Genomic DNA, 14,849 nt, shown 5'->3' on the forward strand with positions numbered 1-14,849 from the left:
CTCTTAAGGTGGGTGTTATCATTTCCGGTTAAACGGGGTCTAAATCGATGTGTTTATTGATGGAGGTCCGGTTTGAGTGCCAGGCCTTCAGAAATTCCCGTGTGTGTCTCTGTTTAGCCTATCGTAAGATGAATGTATTGTCCCAATCGAAGTGGTGTCCTTCTATGTCTGTATGTAAGGATAAGCGCACTGATTTGGACCCCATTTACCAACCTCTGAGGCAAAAGAGTACCGGAGATGATATCACCCACCTTAACAGACCAAGACGCATAAATAGAAAGTGGGACAGAACAACCAAGTTCTTTATGGTGCTGCCATTGTCTTTTTATGTTAAATGTTTCCATTGTTTGATCATGGAGGACAAGAGTATGTTTCTTAATGTCCATCATACCAGTCTAGAGTCAGGGGGAAAATGTGCTTTATTTCCCTATCCAGGAAAATACAGATTCATTTTAACACAAGCTAATTAAGATAATCTAATATGTCACAGGTTAAACCTGGGAACTCTCTGATCTCTATTGCAAGTCCATGTGCTTATATGTAATCCAAATGCAAATATACTTTAGATTCCATAAAATCTTCCTCCTTTTCAGTTTCCTCAATGGTATTTTAACAGTTCAGAAACTAGTTTTGCCACAAGTTATAACAAGCAGCAATGATATAACTTATTCTACTCATGGATGCCCCTTGTTTAATTCTTTGCTATATTTTCCAGTCCATAACAACACTGATGTAATATTCCAGCAACAGATAACCTGTGAGGAAGAAGCAGCTACCATTCATTCTGAAGTTGCTGCCTTAAATGGCCTAGCAAAGCACTTACATTCAAGAAAGTGACTCATCACCATCTTCTCATAGGCAACCAAAGCTAGTAAAATATGCAATAGCATCCACGCAACTGAAATCCAGAGGGAGGTGACATTAACTGCCTTTGACATCAAAGTTGCATATGACTATGTGGTATCAAATCGTCCTTGCAAAACTAGAGCCAATAAGAATTGGGAGGGGGTTGGGAGAAGGGAGGGGGAGAATCTCTGCTGGCTGGAATAAAGGAATATAATTGTTGTTAGAGGTCAGTTATCTCACCTCCAGGACATCTCTGCAGGAGTTCCTTAGGTCGTGCCCTTGGGCCAATCATCTTTAGCTTCTTCATCAATGACCTCCCCTCCATCATGAAGTCAGAAGTGGGAATGTTCAGTGATGATTGGTACTGAACATTGCACATTCACGACTCCCCTGATAACGAAGCAGACCTGGATTTGAGCAAGTCACATTTACACCACACAAATGCAAGGCAGTAACCATCTCTGACAAGGAAGAATCTAACCCCCACCACTGCCCCATGAAATTCAATGACTACAAGTCCTAAAACCCCCACAGTCAACATCCCAGAGGTTACCATGGATCAGACACTGAACTGGATTAGTCACATTCATTACACGAGCTAGGAATCCTGCAGTGTGTAACCGACCTCCTAACTCCCCAAAGCCTGCCCATCATCTACAAGGCATGAGTCTGTGTGATGCAATGTTCCCCACCTGCCTAGATGGTTGCAGTTCTAATAATGCTTAAGAAGTTTAATGACATTTGCATCAAAGCAGCCCACTTGATTGACACTGTATCCATGTTCACTCCATCACTTGCTCGGTAGGAGTGTGCACCATATACATGATGCATTACAATAACTTGCCAAGGTTCCATGGACAGCACTTTCCAAACCCATGACCAGTTCCGTCTAGAAGACAAGGGTAGTAGAAACATGAGAACATGTTTCTACTGCAAATTTCCCTCCAAACCACTCACTGTCCTGACTTGGAAATATATTGCTGTGGCTGGGTCGAAATCCTGGAATTTCCTCCCTCAGAGGATTTTGTGTATGTGCGGTAAATGGATTACTGCAGTTCAAGAGGAGAACTCACCACCAACACCATAAAGGCAACTCAGAATAGGCAGTAAATGCTGGCCAAACCAGAGATGCCCAGATCCCATTTAAGTATGGGTAATCCAAAATGGAGGACAGAAAAAATTTCTGGGTGTAACAGGTTGCTCCTTTTTTTTTGAGGTGTTTTCGGTGTTGGAGGTGATTTCCTCAAATTCTAGAAGCAGCAATTACTGTTTTATATGCGGTTGCATTGTTTTGCAACTTTGCCGCAAAAAGTCAAAACAACAGCACTTTTAAAAGGGTGAGGAACAGATAAAGGCAGCACACGGTGAGGTCAGTGCAGGAGAAAGAGACTGCTAACTGACAGCAGTGAACTTTTTGCTGTTCGAATTCATGTATCACTGGACATTGGAATGCCACTGGGAAAATTAACAGTGAAATTCACAACTGAATTTTGGGGGAGCCTGTTTGGGAGGAGGTCACAGCACAGAAACTGATAAGTGAATTTTTAAGTGTAGACTTGCAGTAAGTCTGCAGGAGTGAGTAGAGTGGGTTCTTCCTTGATTATGTTTTATTGAGATATATCTCTTGATAATACTTATGGCTTATATTTTTAAGTTTAAAGTTAGCATGGAGCAGTGTTTTGTAGAGGAATAAGACAGGGCTATTTTTTGGATCTGTAGATTGGAACAAGCAAAAATGGCCTTCAATAGAGTAATTTGCTCTTCTTGTCAGATGTGAGAGTTTAGGAAGAGTTTGTGTGTTACTGAGGATTATAACTACAATAAATACTGTTGGTTGTGAATCCTATCAGATCAAATGGATCAGTTGGAGAGACAGTTAGAGGCAATGAAGGATTCACAGTTTTGGATCATTGGAATCTCTTCTGGGGTAGAAGTGACCTGTACAAGAAGGGCAGATTGCACCTGAATTGGAAGGGGACTAATATACTGGCAGGGAGATTTGCTCAAGCTGCTCAGGAGGATTTAAACTATTAAGATTGGGAGTGGGGTGGGGGCGCCCAAAGATGTAGTGAGGAAAGTGATCAATCTGAGACTGGTACAAGAGCAAGGGATGTGACGGATGGCAGTTATAGGAAGGGAGAAAAGTTGCAGATACAGTCAAGTAGGTGGGTTAACTCCAGAAAAGGTAAGAGAGGTAGGCAGGTAGACCATTTCAAACAGGTATGCTATTTTGGAGAATGTAGGGTGATGGACACACAGGAGAATGTTGCACGAACAACCAAGTTTCTGGTATTGAGACAGGCTCTAATGCAATGACGGATACATCAGGTTCCAAGCGATCGATTGTGTTAGGGGACTCTCTCAGCAGAGGCACAAAAAGACGTTTCTGTGGCCAGCAGTGAAAAATCAGTGGTGTGCTGCCTCCCTGGTGCCAGAATCAAGGATGCCTCAGAAAGGGTGCAGAATGTTCTCAAAGGGGAGAGGGGCCAGCAGGAAGTCCATGATTCCATATGTACAATGTCATAGGAAGAGAAAATGGTGAGATTGTGAAGGGAGAATATAGAGAGGCAGGAATTCAAAAAGATCCTCGAGAGTAGAAATATCTGGATTACTCCTGGTGCTGCGAGCTAGTGAGGGCAGGAACAGGAGGATAGAGTAGATGAATGCATGGCTGAGAAGTTGGTGTATGGGAAAAGGATTCACATTTTTGGATCATTGGAATTATCTTCTGGAGTAGAAGTGACCTGTGCAAAAAGGACGGATTGCACTTGAATTGGAAGAGGATTAATATACTGAGCAGGGAGATTTGCTAGAGCTGCTCAGGAGGATTTACACTTGTAAGTTGGGGGGTGGGACTCAGGGAGATAGTGAGGAAAGAGATCAATCTGAGACTGGTACAGTTGAGAAATAAAGTGAGTCAAACAGTCAGGGACAAAGCAGAGAACAAGGTAGGACTGATAAATTAAACTGCATTTATTTCACTGCAAGCGATCTAACAGGGAAGACAGATGAACTCTGGGCATGGTTAGGAACATGGGACTGGGATGTCATAGCAATTACAGAAACATGGCTCAGGGATGGGCGGGACTGGCAGCTTAATGTTCCAGGATACAAATGCTACAGAAAGGGGGGCAAGAGAGGAGGGGGAGTCACGTTTTTGATCAGGGACAGCATTAAGCTGTGCTGAGAGAGGATATTCCCGGAAATACATCCAGGGAAGTTATTTGGGTGGAACTGGGAAATTAGAAAGGGATGATCACCTTATTGGGATTGTATTACAGATACCCTAATAGTCCGAGGGAAATTGAGAAACATTTGTCAGGAGATCTTAGTTATCTGTAAAAATAATAGGGTGGTTATGGGAGGGAATTTTAACTTTCCAAATATAGACTGGGCCTGCCATAGTGTTAAGGGTTTAGATGGAGAGGAATTTAAGTGTGTACAAGACATTTTTTTGATTCAATACGTGTACCTATTAGGAAAGTGCAAAACTTGATCTACTCTTGGGAAATAAGGCAGGGCAGGTGACTGAGGTGTCAGTGGGGGGGACACTTTGGGATTAGTGACCATAACACTTTTAGTTTTTAAATAGTGATGGAAAATGTTCAACTGGATCTAAAAGTTGAAGGAAGGCTGATTGGAGGCAAATGTTCATTGTTAAAGGATGGCTGGAAAATGGGAAATCTTCAGAAATGAGATAACGTGAGTCCAGAGACATTATATTCTTGTTAGGTTGAAAGGAAAGGCTGGTAGGTGTACGGAATGCTGGATGAATGGAGAAATTGAGGGTTTGGTTAAGAAAAGGAAGGAAGCATATATCAGATAGAGACAAGATAGATTGAATGAATCCTTAGAGTATAAAGGCAGTAGGAGTATACTTAGAGGGAAATCAGAAGAGCAAAAAGGGGACATGAGACAGCTTTGGCAAATAGGGTTAAGGAGAATCCAAAAAGGTTTTTACAAATGCATTAAGGACAAGAGGGTAACTAGGGAGCAAATAGGTCCCCTCAAAGATCAGCAAAGATGGAGGAGATACCAAACAAGTATTTTGCATCAGTATTTACTGTGGAAAATGACATGGAAAATATAGAGTGTAGGGAAATAGATGGTGAAATCTTGAAAAATATCTATATTACTGAGGAAAAAGTGCTATATGTCTTGAAACACAGAAGTGGATAAATCCCCAGGACTTGATCAAGTGTACTTGAGAACTCTGTGGGCAGCTAGAGAAGTGATTGCTGGTCTCCTTGCTGAGATGTCTCTATCATTGGTAGTCACAAGTAAGGTGCTGGAAGACTGGAGGTTGGCTAAAATAGTGCTACTGTTTAAGAAGGATCATAAGGACAAGCCAGGAAACTATAGACCACTGAGCCTGGCGTCAGTAGTGGGCAAGTTGTTGGGAATCCTGAGGGACAGAATATACATGTATTTGGAAAGGCAAGCACTGATCAGGCATAGTCAACATGGCTTTATGCATAGGAAATCATGTCTCACAAACTTGATTGAGTTTTTTTGAAGAAGTTATAAAGAGGATTGATGAGGACAAAGTGGTGAATGTGATCTATATGGATTTCAATAAGGCGCTCAACAAAATTTCTCATGGTAGACTGGTGAGCAAGGTTAGATCTCATAATACAGGGAGAACTCGCCATTTGGAGGTAGAACTGGCTCAAAGGTAGAAGACAGGGTGGTGGTGAAGGTTTGTTTTTCAGACTGGAGGCCTATGACCAGTGAAGTGCCACAAGGATCGGTGCTGGGTCCTATCTCTTTGTCATTCATATAAATGATTTGGATGTGAGCATAAGAGGTACAGTTAGTAAGTTTGCAGATGACACCAAAATTGGAGGTGTAGTGGACAGTGAAGAAGGTTACCTTGGATCACAACAGGATCTTGATCAGATGGGCCAATGGGCTGAGAAGTGGCAGATGGAATTTAGATAAATGTGAGGTGATGCATTTTGGGAAAGCAAATCTTAGCAGGACTTATACACTTAATGGTAAGGTCCTAGGGAGTGCAGCTGAACAGGGAGACCTTGGAGTGCAGGTTCATAGCTCCTTGAAAGTGGAGTCGCAGGTAGATAGGACAGTGAAGAAGGTGTTTGGTATGCTTTCCTTTATTGGTCAGAGTATTGAGTACAGGAGTTGGGAGGTCATGTTGCAGCTGTACAGAACATTGGTTAGGCCACTTTTGTAATATTGCGTGCAATTCTGGTCTTCTTTGTATCGGAAGGATGTTGCGAAACTTGAAAGGGTTCAGAAATGATTTACAAGGATGTTGCCAGGGTTGGAGGATTTGAGCTATAGGGAGAGGCTGAATAAGCTGGGCCTGTTTTTCCTTGCGCGTTGGAGGCTGAGGGGTGACCTTATAAAGGCTTATAAAATCATGAGGGGCATGGATAAGATAAATAGACAAAGTCTTTTCCCTCAGTTGGGGGGAGTCCAGAACTAGAGGGCATAGGTTTAGGGTGAGAGGGGAAAGATATAAAAGAGATCTAAGGGGCAACATTTTCATGCAGAGGGTGGTACATTGATGGAATGAGCTGCTCGAGGAAGTGGTGGAGGCTGGTACGATTGCAACATTTAAAAGGCATCTGGATGGGTATATGAATAGGAAGGGTTTGGAGGGATATGGGCTGGGTGCTGGCAGGTGGGACTAGATTGGTTTGGGATATCTGGTCAGCATGGACAAGTTGGACCAAAAGATCTGTTTCTGTGCTGTACATCTCTATGACTCTTTAATTAAAAATGAAATTGTGAGTTATTTGAAGAAATATTTCCTACAGTTCAGATGCTTCAGCAATGGCCTTCCTTTCATTGGGAGGTCAGATTTGGGGATGTTGATTGATACTTGCACAACATCCAGTTTGGTTCAGAACTTCTCAGATACTGAAGCAGTCAATTCCCATATTCTGCATTATTGGATAACATCCCTGTTGGTGATGATGAGTGATAAAGAATAATCATGCCAAACAAAGACCATCCTCCCTTCAGTTTCGAGTGCTGCATCCATCAACATAAACATTCATGATGGTTCACCATTTATCAGAACTTAACTGAGCGAGCCACATGAAATGTTAAGACTGCAAAAGCAGATATGAGATTAAGAAACTCACCTCCCAACTCCGGAAGTTGTATAAGGCACAGATCAGTAGTGTGACAGAATCTCTCTATTGTCTGGATGAGTACAGCAAACTTAATTGACGCTTAATCCAAATATTCGCCTTATCACTGGAACACATTGGTGGTAGAGTGATGTTGTCTCACCAAGGCTCCTTCAACAGCAACTTTCAAATCTATAATGCATAGAACCTGCAAAAACAGGGCATCAGGTGTTTTGACCCAAACCAAGGTTTAAGTCACACTATTGTCATTGGCTAAGATATCACCATTTTTTTCCCTCAGTGGCTCCTGTGTTTTCTGACAAGAAATTTGATTTGCATCACATTATATTTCTTTTACTCAATTCATTCACAGGATATGAATCTCATCAGCTAAACCATTATTTATTGGTGGCTCGATGGTTAGCACTGCTGACTCACAGTACCAGGCACTGGGATTCGATTCCACCCTTGAGCGACTGTCTGTGTGGAGTTTACACATTCTCCCTGTGTCTATGTGGATTTCCTCCCACAGGCCAAAGATGTCGGATTAGGTGAATTACCATGCTAAATTGTCCATAGTGTCCGGGGATGTACAGGCTATGTGGATTAACCATGAGAAAATGCAATGTTACAGACATAGAGTAGGGAGTGAGTCTGGATGGGATGTTCTGGATTGTGTGGACTCAATGGGTCAAATGTGAAGCTTCAATTTTCGGCCCTTCTCTGGCCGTCTGATTGCCTTCGAAGGTCTATTCATAATGTGGCCATAACCTCCAATATGCCTACTGCAGAGGGTAAAAAAAAGTGAGACTCCTCCTTAAGCTCCTTATTGTTCCCAGTGGCTTCCCTCTCTGTCTTTTGACAAACATTTTGATTAGCTTCATACTTGCATCACAAGTTTTTTCTCCTCAATTCAAACACTGTAAGGGTTCAATGATTTGATGCTGACTTCAAATCCAAGAAATCCCTTCCCAACAGCCCAGTGAACATCGTGACTTCTGACCTCAACCCTTCAATAAGACAGCTCACCATTACTGCTTTCTCAAAGGCACATAGACACGGGTAGTAAACGATGGCTTAGCTGGTGAGATTTGTATTCTGTGAACGAATTGAGGAGAAAAAACTTGTGATGCAAGTATGAAGCGAATCAAAATGTTTGTCAAAAGACAGAGAGGGGAGCCACTGGGAACAATAAGAAGCTTAAGGAGGAGTCTCACTTTTTTTTTTACCCTCTGCAGTAGGCATATTGGAGGTTATGGCCACATTATGAATAGACCTTCGAAGGCAATCAGACGGCCAGAGAAGGGCCGAAAATTGAAGCTTCACAGAGAAGTGTCACAAGAGCTCGGTGTGAAATGAGACGAAGAGGGAAACCTGAAACTGCTAAGGTGGCATGAGATCACATGGAATGAATGAATTATTGAACTAGAATCAAGCTGATTCATCGCATGTAGAGTAACAGAATGAGCCTGGGTAGGATAATTCTTGCACTAATCAATGATCGAATAATGGAATTAATGACCAGGATCAAACCTTGACTTATTGTCTGCATGAAAGACCACATGAAATAGGAACAGGAGTAGCCATTCAGCCCCTCAAGCCTGCTCTGCCTTTCAGTTGGGTCATGGCTAATCCTACATTCCTCACATCCACTTTCTTGCCCTTTACCATTAACAAGGAGAAAGTGAGGACTGCAGATGCTGGAGATCAGAGCTGAAAATGTGTTGCTGGAAAAGCGCAGCAGGCCAGGCAGCATCCAAGGAACAGGAGAATCGACGTTTTGGGCATAAGCCCTTCTTCAGGAAGAAGGGCTTATGCCCGAAACGTCGATTCTCCTGTTCCTTGGATGCTGCCTGACCTGCTGCGCTTTTCCAGCAACACATTTTCAGCTCTTTATCATTAACCCTTGATTCCCCGACTGATCAAGAATCTATCTATTGCAGTCTTAAATATGCACAAGGACTTCGAAGGATACCAAATAACATACTGCGAACATTTTTGGAAAGATTGAGATGGTGGGATTCCTGAAGAAGGGCTCATGCCCGAAACGTCGATTCTCCTGCTCCTTGGATGCTGCCTGACCTGCTGCGCTTTTCCAGCAACACATTTTCAGCCAAGATTGAGATGGTACCTGGCTTAAATACCTGAATGTCCAGGAAGCTTTTGAGGTATTACTTGAAATTCTAGGTAAAATTTGGGAGCTGGATTCAGAATTGGCTGAAGAAGAAGGAAGAGGAACTGGTCAAAACAAGCTTGTCTAACAAACATTACGGATGGATCAGAATGTGGCCTGTCAAACCATCCTATTAAACATGCAACTAGTATTCCAAACACAGTTAGATCCCTGGGGCAGATTTGGAAAGGAAATGTTCCTCCAATCAGAGACCGCTTTGTTTAACCCCATTTGTTGCTGATAGGCAAATGCAGCAGGGAAAAGGCCTCTGATTGAGAGAGCTGAGCCAACATCTCCACCTTCATTCAGGCTGAGGCCTTGCCACCAGGAGGGTCAGTGAGATTACTAGGCAGTGCACATGGAGGACATTTGTGAAGACAGAAAAGAGGCTGGGCAGGTCAGGGACATGGCTGTGAGTGAGTCAGGGAAAGAGTTGGGAATTGGTGAGTGCGATGGGTTATAATGAGACTTTTCTGCTCACAGGCACTGACTTCTTGAAAGAACAGCAGTCAGGAAGGCAGGGCAAGGAGGTCTGAGGAACATGAGAGAGGGGAGTGTGTGTGTTGGGGGGTGTGGAGGTCAGTATGTGAGAGGGTGAGTATATGAGGGAATGTGGGCGTGGGTGTGCGAGAGGGAGAGTGTGCACATGGGTATGTCTGTGTGCGGGAGTGCGTGGGGGATGTGTGGGTGAGGGAGTGAGAGTGTGTGTGAGAGAGTGTTTGAGAGGGAGTGTTTGGGAGTGTGTAAATGACAGTGCATGAGAGGGTGTGTGTGTCTGGGCAGGCTATGTTTGTGTAGGGGTATGGGCGTGTGTGAGGGGGAGTGTGTGTATGGGTATGTGTGTGTGTGAATGGATGGGTGTTTGAGAGGGTGGGTGTGTGAGAGGGAGTGTGTATGTGTGTAGTCTCTCTACTTTTGCTTTCAATTCCTCTCCCAATAATTCATAGTATTCCATGAGATTTCCTGATTACTTGCTGTAAGTGTAGGCTAACTGTCTGCAATTCATGCACTGGGGCACCCACATCCCTCTGCATCTCAGAGCTCTGGAAACTCTCACCATTTGGATAATAAGCATTTTTAATGTTCTTTCTGCTAAAATGGACAAGTTCACACTTTCCCACAAATTCCTCCATTTGTCAATCATGGGATGTGGGCATCATTGGGTGTGTCAGCATTCGCTGCTCATCTTTAGTTGACCTGGTGAAGGTGGTGATGAGCTGTCATGTGGTGAGGTACACTTACATTATTGTGAGCGAAGGTGTTCCAGCAATTAATTCCAGTGACAATGAAGAAATGGTGAAACATTTGCAACTCATGCTGGTGTTTAACTTGGAGGGGGAGTTGCAGGTTGGTGGTATTCCCATGTGCCTACATTTCTTGCCGTTCTTGATGGTATCGGTTGTGAAAAGTGCTGCTAAAGGAGACTCAATTCATTGTTGCTGCTCATTTCACAGATGGTACACCCTGCTGCCACAGTGTGAAGCGAGTGAAAGTGGTGCATGTGGTGCCAATGAAATAAGACTCAGAATCAACAAAGGAGAACTAGAAAAAAACAATATATTTGGATTTCCAAACAGTGTTTCATAAGGTGCCACATTTTTGGTTATTTGATAATACAACAGCCTATGTTGTTGGGGGGAGTACATTTGCAAAAATAGAGGATTGGAAGACTAGTTGAAGACAGAGGGTGATGAGGGTGGCATTTTTAGGAAGGCAACCTGTAACTCGCAGAGTGCCACAGGGATTAGTGCTGGGGCCACAGTTATTTGCAATATATAGAAGTAACTTAGATGAGGGAAGTGAATGTATTGTAGCCAAGTTTGCAGTGATAAAACAATAGGTGGGAAGGAAAGTGATGGAGGTAACATACAGGCTCTTAAGATTGATATAGACAGGTTAGCAGAGTGACCAAAATCTTGGCAGATGGGGTACAATATGGAAAAGGTGAGATTATGCACTTTGGCAGGAAGAAAAGAGGAGCTAAATATTACTTAATTGGACAAATAAGCTGCTGTTTTGAGGGATTTTGGTGTCATTGTGCATGAATCACAGAAAGCTAGCATTCAATTTCAGAAGGTCATAGGGAAAGTAAATGGAATGTTGGCCTTTATTTCAAAGGGAATGGAGTATGAAAATAAGGAGGTCTTGCTGACAATTTGCAAGGCATTAGTCAGACCACAGCTGGAATAAAGTCAACAGTTTTGTGTCTCTTATTGAAGGAAAAAGATATTAGCATTGGAGATAGTCAAGGGAAGTTTCAGTAGATTGATCCTGTGTACAGAGGGATGTTCTAATGAGGAGAGGTTTCATAAGTTGGACTCATAGTCACTAGAGTTTAAAGGAATGAGAGGAGACCTTGTTGAATCAAATAAGATTCTTACAGAGTTGGCAGGGTAGCTGCAGAGAGGTTGTATCCCCTTGTAGAAGACTCCAGGACCAGGGAGCATCATCTCAGAGTGAGGTGTCACCCAGTTAGGACAGAGTTGTGGAGGAATTTCCCCTCTCAGAAGGGAGTGAACCTGCAGAATTCTACACCACAGAGGGTTGTCAAGACTGGGTCGTCAAGTATTTTTAAAGTGAGAAGTCGCACGACATCAGCTTTTAGTCCAACAGGTTTATTTAAAATCACAAGCTTTTGGAGTGTTGTTCCTTTACCATTTGGAGCGCTTGACGAAGGGGCTACAGTCCTAAAGCTTGTGATTTCAAATAATCCTTTTGGCCAATAACCTGGACTGATTTTGTCCACCCCAGTTCAACACCACATCAAGTAACTTTAAAGCTGAGATAGATTTTTAACCAGTAATCAAGGGTTATAGGGAAAAGGCAGGAAAGTGAAGTTGAGGATTATCAGAGCAGCTATGAGCTCAGTAAATGGCAGAGCAGACCCAATGGGCTGATTGGTCCACAGCTGCTCCTATATCTAATATCTCAGAGGACTGCTTTGTTCGGTGGAAACAGAATCAGAGTTCACTTATCAGGTTAGAGCTGCTGTCAGAACTGGGAATGTTCCAGGTTGGAGCAAGTTTTAAACAAGCATGGATACAGGGACAGGGTGTGGTCTGGGGAAGACAGAACAGACTAGAGCTGAAGGCAGGAGAGCTGCGATGACAATGGTTTTGTTTTCCTTTTATAAACTCCAGCGACTTTGTACTGAGCTTGTGTCCTTTGTACATTTGAAATGGAAAGTGCTCATTGTAAAAAGTAATTTCAAGGTGGATATTTTCTCTTTGCCTGGCATCAGCAATTAATTGTTATATGGTTGATTGTCTAAGGTTAACACAATGCGTGCAACACGTATTTCATGCTTTTTGTGTATTCCTGAGTCTAATTAGAGCAGCAGCCTGACTGCAAACAGCACAGGAGTTTATAAGCAGGGGCTGACCTTGTACCATAGACCATTCTAACTGCATTACAGCAAAGGCCTTTTTTTAAACAATGCAGCAAATGACTCTCAGGCATAATCAAGCTAAGAGTCTGAGTGTTCAGATTAGCGACACTGGTGACTGGAAGGTATCTTGAGAAAAACAGGCACTGTGAATGATTAGATTTCTAATCATTAACTTGTCGTTTCTGATTCCCATGTGAGCAGGACTAAGCACTGTTAGATTGTTTGATCTGTTAATAAAGTTCAGTTGTAATTTAATAAGAAATTGTGACTTTGTTTCTTTGTGGAATATTTTACCACTATACTTCTCTTTTGATCAATGAGGAGGCAATGGCCTAGTGGTACTATTAACCACTGTTAATCCAGACAGCCAGGTAATGTTCCGGGGACCTGGGTTTAAATCCTGCCGTGGCAGATGGTGGAACTTGAATCCGATAAATATCTGGAATTAAGAGTCGTATGTTGACCATGAATCCATTGTCAATTGTTGGAAAGACCTGTCTGATTCACTAATGTCCTTTAGGAAAGGAAACTGCCATCATTACCTGGTTTGGCCTACATGCAACTCCAGATATACAGCAATGCAGTTGACTCTTAACTGCCCTCTGAGCAATTAGGAATAGGCAATAAATATTGGCTGAGCCAGCAATACCCTCATTCCATGAATGAATAAACAAGAAATGGCTGGAATTTTCCCAAAAGTTCAGAAGTATGATTGGAGATGGGAGCTTGGGAAAGAAATGGTACAATAACCCTCCAAGGTGTTCCTTTCTCTGTGCACTTCCACTGGGAGTGGCTTCACACTGCTTACGGTTGCATGCAGCAGCAGAGAGAAGCCAAGTGAAGGATTTGTTCAGTTCATCAGACTTACTTTTTCTATGCCTTCCCAACGTCTGTGGAGGTGGACTAGGCACTTTGCCAGTGTGCAGAGTGGGAGGACACAGCAGAGATTGACACAGCTGCCCTGTGTTGACAGGGACTCCCCCTATTTTGACTGTTTCCTCCATGCTTCAAAGGCACCCTGTGGGAAACTGAAACAAACCTCAGAAAATGCTGGAAATCTGAAATAAAATCAGACAACGCTGGAGAAACTCAGCAGGGCGAGCAGCATTGGTGGAGACAGAAAATGTCTTGACATTTTGAGTCTGTAAGAAGAATGCCGACCATTCTTGAACTAACGGTTAAAGTTTAAAAATAAGACAACCACCATTTAAGACTGAGATTAGGGAGATTTTATTTTTAATCAAAGGGATGGAAGTCTTGGGAAATCTCTTCTGCAGGAGGATATGGAAGAAACTCCTTTGAACCTCTTTAAGGTGGGGGTTGATAGAATGAGGCTAAAAGGCGATTGTGGATGGGCAGGAACAATGGTGTATTCAGGTCAACCATGACCGTTAGAACAGGTTCAAATGGCTGTGTGGCCTACTCTGGCTCCTAATTTATATGTTCTTACAAATATGTCTTTACAAATAACTCCAAACATCCCACACTGAGCACATCATCGAAGCTGACAATTCTTTGTCCTTCTGAGAGCGAGCTTCACTGTTGGAAGTGATGTTAAGGCACCTATCACCTCAGGTAGTGGTACAAATATCCCATTGGATTATTCAGTGAGATGCAAGGAAGATCGCTCTGCCACCCTGGACTCTCAACCAACACATCAAACTGATTACATTTATCGCTTTGTTGATAGTGCAATCTTGTTGTGTGAAAAATAGCGCTCGTCATTACAACAGTGACCGCTCCATGAAAAAAACTTCATTCATCATAAAGTGCTTTGGAATGTCCTAAAGTTGTAAACGCTATTTTGGAAATCCTAGTTCCTCCCTATTTTATGTAACCCTTGGGGAAAACAAAAGCTGTTATCTCATTGCAGCAATGATGCTTCCTTTCAACATGTACAGAGATATCCAAACTATTGTTTTGGTCTCTCCATCCAGTTGGTTGTCATTACAGAGTTGAATGATTACATAGTTTGTGGAATGGCAGCTCAGAGTTTGTGACTGTCCTCTTCCTGAGGTCAGCCTCGTATGCTACACTTTGGAAAAGTGACATTTAGATTTACAACTTGGGGATGGGGGGGGGAATTGCTGGATTTGTGGAAGGAAATTGGGAATGGGCTGAGCTTGGGGCCATTGCCTCTGGAAGCAAATTCAAGGGTCAGGTGGAAGTGGGCTGATGCCAAAGTGTCCAGTTTAAAAGATTCACCTTTATCTGCTGGGACAGCGGCATTGTTCGGGACTTGAGCACAAGACAATCTAAACCTCACCCACGACCCTCACTCGAAACCCTCCTCCGTATACAATTACCAAGTACCAGTCATGATTGATTGATTTATTGTTGT

Source organism: Chiloscyllium plagiosum, unplaced genomic scaffold (genome assembly GCF_037043375.1).
Source record: "Chiloscyllium plagiosum isolate Xiang-an unplaced genomic scaffold, Cpla_swu_hap1 HiC_scaffold_26, whole genome shotgun sequence".
Lineage (NCBI taxonomy): Eukaryota > Metazoa > Chordata > Chondrichthyes > Orectolobiformes > Hemiscylliidae > Chiloscyllium > Chiloscyllium plagiosum.